Source organism: Tamandua tetradactyla, chromosome 1 (assembly GCF_023851605.1).
Source record: "Tamandua tetradactyla isolate mTamTet1 chromosome 1, mTamTet1.pri, whole genome shotgun sequence".
Taxonomy (NCBI): Eukaryota; Metazoa; Chordata; class Mammalia; order Pilosa; family Myrmecophagidae; genus Tamandua; species Tamandua tetradactyla.
In genome coordinates, this window is record NC_135327.1 from 14,322,118 (window position 1) to 14,335,141 (window position 13,024).

General features: G+C 38.8%; 1 protein-coding gene across 3 annotated transcripts in view; it reads right to left on the reverse strand.

The window, feature by feature from the left end:
• CTNNBL1 (catenin beta like 1) overlaps positions 1 to 13,024 on the reverse strand; it is a 256,473-nt gene that overhangs the window by 40,789 nt on the left and 202,660 nt on the right. The gene's annotated exons all lie outside the window — the stretch shown is intronic.

A 13,024-nucleotide genomic window follows, 5' to 3' on the forward strand; every position in this document is an offset into this window, starting at 1 on the left:
TCTCTGACTATAGCACAGATATAATTTTGTACTTTTGTTGGTTTTATTCACTGATATCATAAACATTTCCCAACTCTTCATTTCTCCAGTCTCTTAATGCTAGAGTCATTCAGTCCTTGAATGACTTCTATTTTGTATCTACATCGTCTTCCCCGGTGATCTCATATAGTCCCATGGTTTTAAAAACTAATTACATGTTGACAACTCCCAAATTCATATTTATAGGTTGGCCCTGTCTACCTGTTTTCTCTACTTGGTTGTCTAACAGGTACTTTAAACTTAATATGTCCCAAACCAAACTCCTGATGTTCTTTCCTAAACCTGTTCTCCCAGTCTTTTCCATCTAGTTAATGGCATCCAGCTACTTCAGGTTCTCCAGACTAAAAGAGTGAAAGATTCTCTTCCTTCTAACATGTTCCACAGGAAACCGCAACAGCTTACCTTTAAATTACACCCAGAAACAAAAAGAAAAAAACAAAATAACAACAACAACAAAAAAGAAATTATACCCAGAACCCAATCTCCTCTTACTACTACCTCTACTGCTATTATGCTGGGCCACACCATCATCATCTCTTGCTAGGAATATCCAATATTTTACTTGTGGGTCTCTGCTTCCACCTTTGCCCCTTTCACAAGGTCTCCATGGGGCAGATCCTAAAGTCAGATTTTGGCACTCCTCGGCTTAAAACCCTCCAGTGGTTGCCCAACTCAGACTAAATGCTGCTTCTAATCTCAGGCATGTTTCTATCTCAGGGTTTCTGCATCTGCTGTTTCCTCCACCTGAAATGCTTTTCACCAGACAGCTGCATGGCTCACTCTTTAGGTCTAGTTTTATTCGATTGTCATCTCCTCAGGGTGGGGGTCCCTTAATCACCTTATCTTAAAATAGCCTATACTCTCTTATCTGCTTTGTTTTTTTCTTTAGCACATTTTACCTTCTAAGCCATTATATAATTTACGAGTTTATTTTGTTCATCATCTCCCTTCAGTTAGAATACAAACTCCATGAAGGCGGGACTTGAGTCTGTTTTGTTCACTGCTATATCCCCAGTTCAGAAACAATGCCTACTACACAGGAGGTGCTTAGTAAATACTTGCTGAATGTACCGGAAGAAAGCAGACTCTCAGTATGAGTTCTCTGTGATGATGGTGGTGATGGTGGAAAGTCAAATTCTTCAACTCTGGATATCTTTCAAATGCCTTTAAACAGCTTTCACACACCTTTGTATAGGGTACTTATCCCAATTCTAGTGCAATCACCTTTGCAATGCTAATATGCTTAAACTGTTCAGTTACAAAATGGTCCTTAAAGATTTTTTTTTGCATTTTGGAGTAGAGGGATGTTTTTTTTCCTAAGGAGCCATCAGTTTCAATACAATATCCCTGATGAGTTTAAGGGAAAAAAATCATGAACCCATATTAAGGAAAAAATGAGCCAAGATAGCTCAACTCAGGGTGAGAAAGTAGGACAAATAATGCCTTTGGTGGCACATGTCAGGGAACAAAGATTAGAGGAAGGAAGAGCTAGGATATAATCATTTCTTCAATTTTAGGTCAAGCAAGATAGACATGGCTCTTTTTCAACTGGTGAAGAGATGTGGGCCAGTCCATAACAAATCCAGTGAATTCTAACAAGCTCAGTTCTGAAACACTGGAATTACTCAGCATGGCAGCTTGTAGCAACCTCCTGGTATATATACGACAATCTGACAAAGACAGAGAAAGAGAAGGAAAAAACAAAAACAAAAACAAAAACACCAGAACCAGAGAGTTCTCGAAGATTAGCTGAGCCAAGTCTTATCTGAGCCGTATCTCTCATTGTACAGAAGAAAAAACTGAGGCCAGAGAGAAATGAGTTTTCCACACAGCTAAGTGGTAGAAGAGGCAGAACTCAAATCTCACATGACTTGCTCATCCATTCATTTACTGAGTACCTATTTCTGTGCCTAGTAAGTATGGGGTACTGAGAATCCTAAAACAAACAACACAGTATCCCTAACCTAATGAGCTCCTTATTTAGAGGGAAAACAAAACAATAATTGCAGTACATAATTCCATTACTGAGGTAGGCATAGGGGGTTCGGGGAACACAGAGGAGGGACATCTGATCTAGAAGGATTCCCACTGAAGGTAACAAATGAAAAATCTTAAAAAACAAAAAAAGCAGCTACAGGCAACAACTAGACAGAGAAAAGGAGAGAACATTCTAGACAAAAGGAACAACATATGCAAAAGCCAGTTTTGGATGCAGTATCATGTACAGACAGGAGAGGGGCCAGTTATGTAGACCATTAAAGAAGAGTGTTAAGGATCCATGAATAAATTTTAAACTAGGGAGAAACAAGATAAGATTTGAGTTTAGACCAATCTCCCCAGCAACTACAATCCTTTTAGAGAGCCAGATCAGGAAAACGTTTCTGCTTCCTAATGAATTTGTTATGCTTCTTTTTTTAGGGTTCTCTCCTTGCCTTGGCTATTAAAAAGCTACAAGATGAGTTTATGTTCCATCACAAGAAACAATCCCATTTATGCTTTATCGTTGCTCCCACTCCCCATTCCCCACCAACGGATTTTTAAAGTAAAAGCAATGGATGCATCAGCAAAAATCAAACTATATAAAAATTATAAAATGCACTCAACAAACATTTATTGAGTATCTATTAATCCATTTTCTTCTCCAGTATTCCTCCTACTATTTGTCCTCTTTCCCAAGAAAAACCAACTTTCTTGTGTGCATTTTTTTAGGGGATGGGAGGTGTCGCTGGTATATATACCTATCTCCATCTCCTAATATATCTTTCTACATCAGCACACACTCCATTTTTTAAATGGCTATCCATTTAAAATTAGAATTCCACCAAACTTATTTAGTTGTGCAATTTCACTAGTGTCCCATCCATGAATATTTAGGTTGTTTCCAGTTTCTTTTTTGCAATTAGAAGCAAAAATGAATATCCATGTTCATTCTGGCACCGTTTGCATATGTGTCCTTTTTTTTTTTGAGGGAAGTAAGGGTACATGGGCCAGGAATCAAACCCGAGTTTCCCTACTGGCAGGCAAGCATTTTATTATGGAACTACCCATGCACTCTGCATGTATATTCTTATGGCAAATTCCTAGGAGAGAAATTTACATATACAACATTGTGAATAATCTCATTCAATGGTATGCTTGGGCTTGGGAGTGGCTGAAATGCAAAATTTTATGCTCTATGTATGTTCCCACTTTAAAAAAGGAAAGAAGGAGCAACTAAAGAGACAATGACAATTAAATGCATTACATGATCCTGGATGGGATCTAACAAAGGAGAAGGCTCAAAAAGACATTATTGGTACATATAAAAAAATTAGAATATAGGCTATAAGCTCTATATCAATGTTAAATTTCTTGGATAACTGCCTTTCAGATGATTAATAAGTAAATATCCTAGTTCTTAGGAAATATATATGCCAGTACTAAGTGTTCAAGTAGTATGATGTATACAACTAGCAAATCAAGTGTTCAAGAAATGAACTAATGAACAGACAGGCAGATGGACTGATAGATGGATAAATAGAATGATATGACAAATATAACAAAAGTCAAAATTTGGTGGATCTGGTGTATATGGGAGGAGTAGGGAAATGCTGGAATTCTCAGCATAGGATTTGCATTATTTTTGTCACTGTCCTGTACATTTGAAAGTATTTCAAAATAAAAAGTTTATAAAAAGATATTTCCATAAAAAATATTGAAAAATACTGACAAATTGTCCTCCCAAAAGGTTGTACTAATCACACATTCATTCTCAATAAATATGATTACTTGTTTGCCCATGCTTTCACTGTTGAGAAAACAAGTGGAAATTATTCAAATTCAAAAACTGTGACATGCTGATAGCTGAAAAATGGAATGTTCATCTCCAATTTATAAACATGGACTCCAAGGCCCAGAGAGGTTAATTAACTTACTTAAGGTCACATCCTTGAGTAAGTGGCAGGAGTAGATTTGAACCTATTTTCTGACTATAAAACATAAGATTTTCCCACTATGTTACATGCTTCCATATATAAAAAGTAGAAGTAAATATGCTTCACATTTCAAGTCAGATATCAATAAAGGTAATCATCAAAGCTGCTAAGGAAGGAAGATAAAAGAGACCAGAAACTAAACCATGCAAAGCCTGAAAATGTATCTCATGTGGGACTCAATGTTGCCAAATGACAGGAACTATGTAAATGTGGTTTTTTCCTTTTTTTTTTTTTAATTAACAGTTTTAATGAGAGTAAGATGAAGGAAAAAACTACATGGAGTGAGACATGAAAAACAACCCCTCTTCTCTAGAATTACCCTTTCCAGAGGAGATTTCTACCAGAATCCAAATAAAAAAGATTTTGGGTTTCAGGCAATTCCACAAATACTGAACCAGAACTTCTCAATTATTTCCCCTTTTTCATCTTGCTGCTAAAGAAGGATGAGAAAGAGGTGCAAGACAATGTTCCTTATATACCTCAAAAGGCGTGGTAGTGGGGTTGGTGGTAAATGACTACTGGTGGCACAGAGAGAGGGTATCAAGGGCTATAATATTCAGAGAGGAAATACAGAAGAATCATCTTTTGTGGTACTAGACCATGTTAGCAAGCATGTCCACAGCTAATCCTAGCCTGGGGCAGGAGATACCTTGATCAATTATAGTGGTATACTAAGAACAAATTATATTTACCTATTTTTTTGAGGTGAGGTGTTAAGTAAAGAATAAATTGTCAATTTCGAGAGACATGAAGCTGCCTATATTCCTTCCATCTCTCTATCTGGAGGTTGAGGCCTGCCATAGGTCATTGGTGCCTGCCAGATAGAAAACCACTTCAGCCACCACAAGGTTTACACACATACATATACACACACACGGTGAGAGAGAGAGAGAGAGTTTCATTAGCTACTAATAAATGTAGCTTCCCTAGGAACAGATTTCAGCCCAGGGTGGTGTCAATTTTTCACACACCAAGGAGATGGGGAGAGTTGCTGGCACAGAGAGTAGGGGAGATAACAGGTTTATCTACTGGCCAACACAACTCAGCCGCTCTGTCATTCCGACAGGATAAAATGGAGGTGAAGGATGGCTATGGAGCTGCCAATGCAGACGGGAAGATGTAGTGGCTCTTCCTGCACAAAGCAACTTCTAAGGCAAGGCCCAGGAAGAGCAGAACACACAGAGACAGACATGTAGGCACTCTAAAGGAGCCACAAGGCCCCAGAAAGGAGAAGGCAAAGTAAATCTGTATTTTCAAATCATTAGGTAGGCAGGTAGATGTCAGAGAGCCAGCCAGTATTGAAATTGTGCCAGTGTGAGTCCCTGCCTGCTGGTGCCCTTCTCAACAGTCAGATAATAACTGGCTGCCTCAGATACTAATTACTGAAATTGCCTGGAGGGGTGGCTCTGGCCCAGCCTTCCCTCAACTCAAACCCTTTTGAGGGCTTCTCCTGGATGATTAGCAATGGGTTAGCCCCTGGTAATAGGCAAGGCAGCTAAAGGTATGATTTTTAAAGACATTTAGAGTTTTTAAAATTTTCAGAACTGGAAGGAAAGTCAGAAACCTTTTGGGCCAACTATTCTCTGGTTCTGGGTATAGAAATAGTCCTAAGAAGGGAATTTACCTTTTTTCTTCCTCCTTAAATCATGACAAACAACTCTGAGATTCTGATGAACCCTTATGCTTGCTATCTCTCCCAAAATATATACATAAACCTAACATCTCCTACGGAGTTTCAGAGCATTCCCATCTCTTAAGGGTAGCTCCTTGGTTACAAACCCTTGACCAGTACAACCAGTCTGTGGTGGCCACTCCAATCAGCCCTTGGAGTGTATGCCATTTTTGGGAAAGAATGGGATGAACTAGCATTTCTCACCCTCACTCTTTTTTTTTTTTTTTTTTAATATTTTTTATTGACAAAACTACATACAAATGCAAACATTCTTAACATAAAAACACGTAGTATATAATCAATGGCTCACAATCACACAGTAGTATGTTCATCAGCATGATCATTTTTTAGAACATTTGCATTACTTCAGAAAAAGAAAAAAAAGAAAAAACTCATACATACCATACCCCTTACCCCACCTCTCACTGACCACTAGTATTTCCATCTACCCAATATATTTTAACCTTTGTTCCCCCTATTATTTGTTTATTTTTTTACCCATATTTTTTACTCATCTGTCCATACCCTAGATAAAGGGAACATCAGACACAAGATTTTCACAATCACACAGTCACATTGTAAACATTGTATCTCTTTACAATCATCTTCAACAAACAAGGCTACTGGAGAACAGCTCTATAGCTTTAGGTACTTCCCTTTAGCTACTCAAATACACCATAAACCGAAAGGGGATAGCTATATAATCCATAAGAATAACCTCCAGGATAACCTCTCAACTCTGTTTGAAATCTCTCAGCCACTGACATTTTATTTTGTCTCATTTCTCTCTTCCCCCTTTTGGATGAGAAGGTTTTCTCAATCCCTTGATGTTGAGTCCCAGCTCATTCTAGGATTTCTGTCCAACATTGCCAGGGAGGTTTATACCCCTGGGAGTCATGTCCCATGTAGAGAGGGGGAGGGCAGTGAGTTTGCATGTCATTTTGGCTGAGAGAGAAAGGCCACATCTGAGCAACAAAAGAGGTTCTCTTGGGGGGGTGACTCTTAGGCCTAATTTTAAGTAGGCTTAGCCTATCCTCTGTGGGGATAAGTTTCATAGCAACAAACCCCAAGATCGAGGGCTCGGCCTATTGATTTGGTTATTCCCAATGCTTGCAAGAATATCATGAAGTCTCCAAATGGAGAAGTTGAATTTTCCCCCTTTCTCCTCATTCTCCCAAGAGGACTTTGCAAATACTTCTTTATTCACTGTTCAAATCACTCAGGTATTTATCAGGGGGATCACATTAACCTGGACAAACCTACAAAATCTCATGCCCTATTCAAGGTTCCACGGACTTACAGTGTTCAATTAAACTGTCTGTATAAGTTAAATTAGGAAATGCACTAGTTAAAATATAAATTTTGTATCAAATAAACATTTCTTGCTTTAGTCTCACACAGAAGATGAAGTTTTAAAATATGAATGACCATCTATTTTCAACACCCTGCAATATCGACATTCCTTTGTTCTTCCTCATGCAAAAACATTTTTTAATTTGTACATTTAGTCACTATCATTGTACACTTTGGGCATTCCTAGTTTATACCATCTCAGTCTTTATCGTCGATTTTTTCTTCTGGTTTCCCATGGCTCACCCTTACTCTTAAGAAAAAAAGTGTGGTCCAAATTCTAATTGGTATTGGGTTAACATCGCCTCTCTCTGTGAGGAGAACCACTTATCCAAAGGTAGGCCTAGTTACAATGATCAGTGCCCCACTGCTGAGAAAGACAAATGGGTAAACCGAGAGACCTAACTCCTGGGATCTGCTCCAGAAATTCCAGCAAATGAATTCATTAACTCTATGTGGGAATGTTAGGATAGATACAGTTGGATTCAAATCTTGCCTCTGGTACTCACTAACTGATTAAACTAGGGGCCTGTTGCTTAACTTCTGAGTCTCAGTTTTCTTACGTGGAAAACAGGGTTGTGCCATCTATTAATTATGTTGTAGCAAATGATAAACTATATGCACAAAAGCATTAGTTTGAGATCTACTGGACTGAAAAAGCATCAAAAGAGATTCTTTCCCTTAGGCACCTGTCACACTGGCATCATTAATAAGATCACCCATCTTAAATCTATTCCTTCCATATTACATCATGATCACATGTCTATGGCTGAATATGTTTCAGTCTGCATGGGCCATCCTAATTTGCCCCTTTTGAGAAAAAGAGGGACCTAGATCATTTGCCAGATGGTAGGGCTATTTTTTATTACTCAAGATTTGTTCTAACACTAAAATGGAACAAGGCCAAATTTGTTCAGACTCTTTAATCCCACAATAAATTAAAACGAGGTGCTTGTGCATGGCTGCCTATGAAGTCAAATAACACAAGATTCTGTGAGACCTGTAAACAGCCCTGAGGAGGGTAGTAGCTATTTGCTGGTAAGCTGAAGGACACAGCACATCAAAACAGAGACTGTCCTACCTTTTAATAAAAATAAATGTACTTGGCCATGGTAATCATTTACCTTTTGATCTTGCTGCAAGAACTGAAAACACAACACATGATCTGTAGAGAAAATTAAATATACATTATGCTTCAGGAATTTTATAACCACAGGACAATGAAGTGGTACATTCACCAGATATTCCTTTACTCAAACATCTGTGTACCTACTCTGGGCCAGATGATGTACCACATACCAAGATTGTAGAGGTAAAAAATAATCTACTCTAAAGAAGCTCATCAATTTATGAGCAGGGCTAAGAAATAAACTACAAAAGAACTGAAGTGTCATGAATGGGATATACATAGCACATACGTGAAGGGCCCCTAATTCAATAGGGGATGGGGCAGAAAAGTGGAGGGTGTAGGTGGGACAGACAGTATAGATTAGAAGTTCAGATGGCCAGAAACTGAGACAAAGGAAAACATTTTTTTCTCAGCGATTCCTGGGAGGGATGCAGGGCTGGCTGTGCTACACTGACAAGTGAAAGGCTGCAAACTCATAGTTTCAAGCTTTCTATGGTGAAGTTGGTAGACTTTGGAAGCCAGGATTTAAAGCTCCATGGATACATTTTTTTTCTTCAAGCACAAGACCTACACCATACTCCTGAAATCAGGGATAAATAAAACATTGTATCAACCAGCTTTCCAGGTGGGGATGGGGAACAGAGAGAAGAAGGTGAGGAGTTTAACAACTCCTAAATGTGACTTCCTCATACTTCTGTGCCAAGAAATATGCCTCCAAAGTTCAGAGATGCCCTGCTTGCATCTCTGTTATGTTTTAGCTCTGCAGGGCAGGGGAAAATTATTTCACCAGAAAGGAAAAAGAGGCACTAGTAGATAGAACTAGGCCTTAGAAGAACTTGGGATCTTTGGCCCAGGAACTGGCACTGATTCATTCATTTATTTATAAAATAGTTACAGGAATCCTACAATATATAAGAGACAGTGTTTGGGGACAGAGACCATCAGACACTGTTCTAGTTTGGTAGCTGCCGGAATGCAACACGCCAGAGACGGATTGGCTTTTAATAAAAGGGGATTTATTTTGTTGGTTCTTCAGAGGAAAGGCAGCTAACTTTCCACTGAGGCTCTTTTCTTACGTGGAAGGCACAGGATGGTCTCTGCTGGTCTTCTCTCCAGGCCCCTGGGTTCCAACAACTTTCCCCGGGGTGACTTCTCCAAAGGCCTGGGCTGAGCTGCAAGTGCTGAGATGAGAAATGCCAAGCTGCTAGGCTGTGCTACATTGCGTTCTCTCATTTAAGCACAAGCCAATTAAGTTAAACATCACTCATTGCAGCAGACACGCCTCCTAGCCAACTGCAGATGTAATTAGCAACAGATGAGGTTCACATACCGTTGGCTTATGTCCGCAGCAACAAGATTAGGTATGCTCACCTGGCCAAGTTGACAACTGAATCTAACTAACACAGACACTGATCCTACCCTCCAAGTGCTTGTGGTCTACTACATCTAAAATTACATGACAGAAAAGGATAGGGAATTCATAGAGCATAGATTCTCCCAGTTAGGGGATCTGGGATGATTGATAGGTGAGTGGCATTTGAACTGGTATCTAAGTACTGACCCAACCTGGTTAGCTGGAGAATGAACTCAACCTAGCTTCAAAGCCTGTACCTGCCTTCCAGGAGCCCAAATGGTTAAGACAGCCAGAGTTCTATTCTTAGGATAAAAATGGTCTCTGTACTTCAACAATCAGGACTGTGTCTTGGCAAGAACTTGCAGGGCCACTTTAAAATTCAAGGCCATGCTGCTGAGCTGCCTTTGTTTCCAAGGAACATCCAAGGCCATTAGCTCTTTTGTGTTAAGGAAATCAAAGAGAAGTGCTCTTCTTTGGCTTTTAAAATTAAAACTATTTCTGTTTTATTGCCAAACCTCATTGACCACCTACTGCTGGCCCCTAACTCAGCTCCCAGGATGAACAGACATCCTGGTTTCAGGTAAGACTCTAGATGCAAACTGGATATTTAAAATACCCTAATGAGATCGATCTTGACTTCAGAGGTAGTGTACTGGAATACAGATTAATCTGTTCCAGGCATGGCACTGGCAGCTGAAGTAGCAGGAGGCCCTGTCAAATCAAGCCATAACTTCACCCTCCTCTGCCTTTATTATTATTTTTTCTCTTTTTCCATTTCAATAGAATGAACATCTCCCTAGTAGACGATGTCGTAGCCCAAGAAGAGTCAGGTATGTTTGCTCGGTCACTCCAGTTGAAGATGGATGTAAGTCAAATCAAACATTCTTCTCAAGACAGATGGATCCATGTGTTTTCTTTAGACCCTTTTAACACATACGCAAAATACACACATTCTTACTTTTCACAAACATTTGTGAATACTGAATATATGACAGGCACTATGTCAGAGACTGTAGACTAAAAGCCAACATTTATTGAGAATCTACCATGTGTCTACTGTGTACTCTGCACGTGTTTCATTTAATTCTCACAACAAACCAATGAAATTAAATTTTATTATTCTCCCCATTTTACGGATAAGAAACTGGAGACTTAGATAGCAAAATAAATTTGCCCTTCCCAAGGATCTCACAGCTAGGAAATAACCTAGTTAGTTCCACTATAATAAAACTTGTTCATTTTCCTCAAGAGTTAAAAAAAAAAACACCCAATAATCAGATTAAAAAAAAAAGCAATCAACCTCATTAGTAACTCAAATAAAATAATGATTTGGTTTCATTTGGAGACACTTTCAATTATTTAAATATTTAATTCCTGGAAGGTTGTAGGGAGGTGAGCTCTCATACAAGATGGCACATATGAGTACTTACCATGCTATACTGAAACTACTCTGCTCTTGGAATCTCTCTAACAGATGGCATACTGCTCAAAGGAAGAGCCCTTTTCTATTCCTTTTTGTATCTTCAGTATCTGTCCTGTGCCATGAGTTCAACTAATGCCAAATCTGGCATCATAATAAAACATCATAGTAACAGTTATAAGAGGTAAACATAAAATATTTACATACATTTATATATTTTATACTACTAATAATTATATATTACATTAATTTTTATATATTTTTGTTTTGAATCTCAGAAACAACATGCTGAGTGAAAGAAGCTTTACCCAAAAAAAGTACATACTGTCTGAGTTCATTGATAAGGGGTTTGAAATTGGGTTAACCTAAATCTATGGTGAAAAAAATCAGAAGAGTGTTTACCTTTGTGAGGTGGGGAGAGGGATCTGACTAGAAAAGGGCACGAGGGAACTTTCTGGGATGGTAGTAATAGAGTACTTTATCTTGTTAGAGACTGCATTTGTTAAAATTCCTTAAACGCTACACTCAAGATTTGTGCATTTCAATTTATGTAATATTATCTACAAAAGAATAAATGAATATTGAATTTTAATATCATCCATGCGGAATGTTTAAGGGTGAAGGGCAGTGATGTTTGCAACTTCGTGCATCAAAAAACATGATAGACGGATGACAGAGAGATGGATAAATAAAGAAAATATAACAAAATATAACCTGTAGACTCTAGGCAGTGTGCACAGTTCTTTCAAACTTGTTTGTTCAAAAAAAGTCGTAATAAAATGTTGTTTGAGTGAAGAAGGTGAGAAAAAATAAGAGATGTGAACAGGGAATATAAATGATGAGATTTTCAAAGACTGTTTTTCCAAAAAGTAGTTTTTATGTGTCGTTATTTGAAATTTTAAATGCATTTTCCATTGACATAGACCACTGAAACCCATTTAACCTGAAATTTAGTAAAAATCAACTCACTATTCTAATTTTTCAGTTGAGATAAGATTCCACAAACATTGCCTAAGTACCTAATGGGTACAAAGCAGTGTGTCAGGTGTTGCCTTTGACGGACTCACTTATTTTCACTGTCCCCATGAGATTCCTTTCTCTCCTCTCTGAATGTTCCAACAGCACTAAGGATTAAAAGGTGTTTAAGTGTTATCCTAACTAATTTACATCTCTGTACCTGTGGGAAAATGTGCCTGCAGCAAGAATGGGATATGTATGCTTAAGAACTGCTTCTTTCTGCTATTATTATTCCCCAAGGGCTCAGAGTGAAAAGAAAAGAATGATGTGGCATCTAACATTCCCTCTCAGGGCTCAAGCAGAAGCATGAAGTTTCCCAGGTCAAGTGTCACATATGGGGGAAGGCCCACATCTCGGATGGGATGGAGAGGGCCATGGAGCCTTAAGTATCCTGTCATATGCATACACAACAACTGTGGAAAATGATTTCCATCTGTAGTTTTCTATTTTGCTTTTAATGGCTCCTACAATGTTCTGTCAGTGAAACCAACCCCATCATTCCAGTGGCCGCAATGTAGATTGGGGACACTGGTTCTAGACAGTACCTTAAAGGATGAGCTAGTCAGCAGTGACTTCAGGACCTCTAGGACCTAGCTAAACTGCCCACGAGGGATGTGCCACACAAAGTGGCAGCAATCTGGCCATAGCTGAGACTACCAGCTGCTTAACAATACCCATATTCTCTTCTTATTTCCTAGCAACAGAACCCATTTTATTTGGAAATGTAATATATACAGCTTAAAAACAAACAAAAACCAATTACAGCTTCCCTTAAAGTAGTCATGTCTATGACTAAATTCAGGTCAGCGATTTAAGTGGAACTTCCAGGGGGACATGCCCCCTTCTGCCCTTCTTCCTCTCTCTTTTGCTTTCCTGCTGCTTAGCACATAGAAAATAACTGGAGCTCTCGTAGCCATCTGAGAGCATGAGGCAATCTTGAAAATGGAATCCAGGTACTTTTATAGGTGCTCTGGGGCACATCAACAAGCATACACACACCCCTAGCACCATGATAAGGATGGTGGCACAGAATAACAGATGGAGCCTGGGCTCCTGACCTCTGAATTTG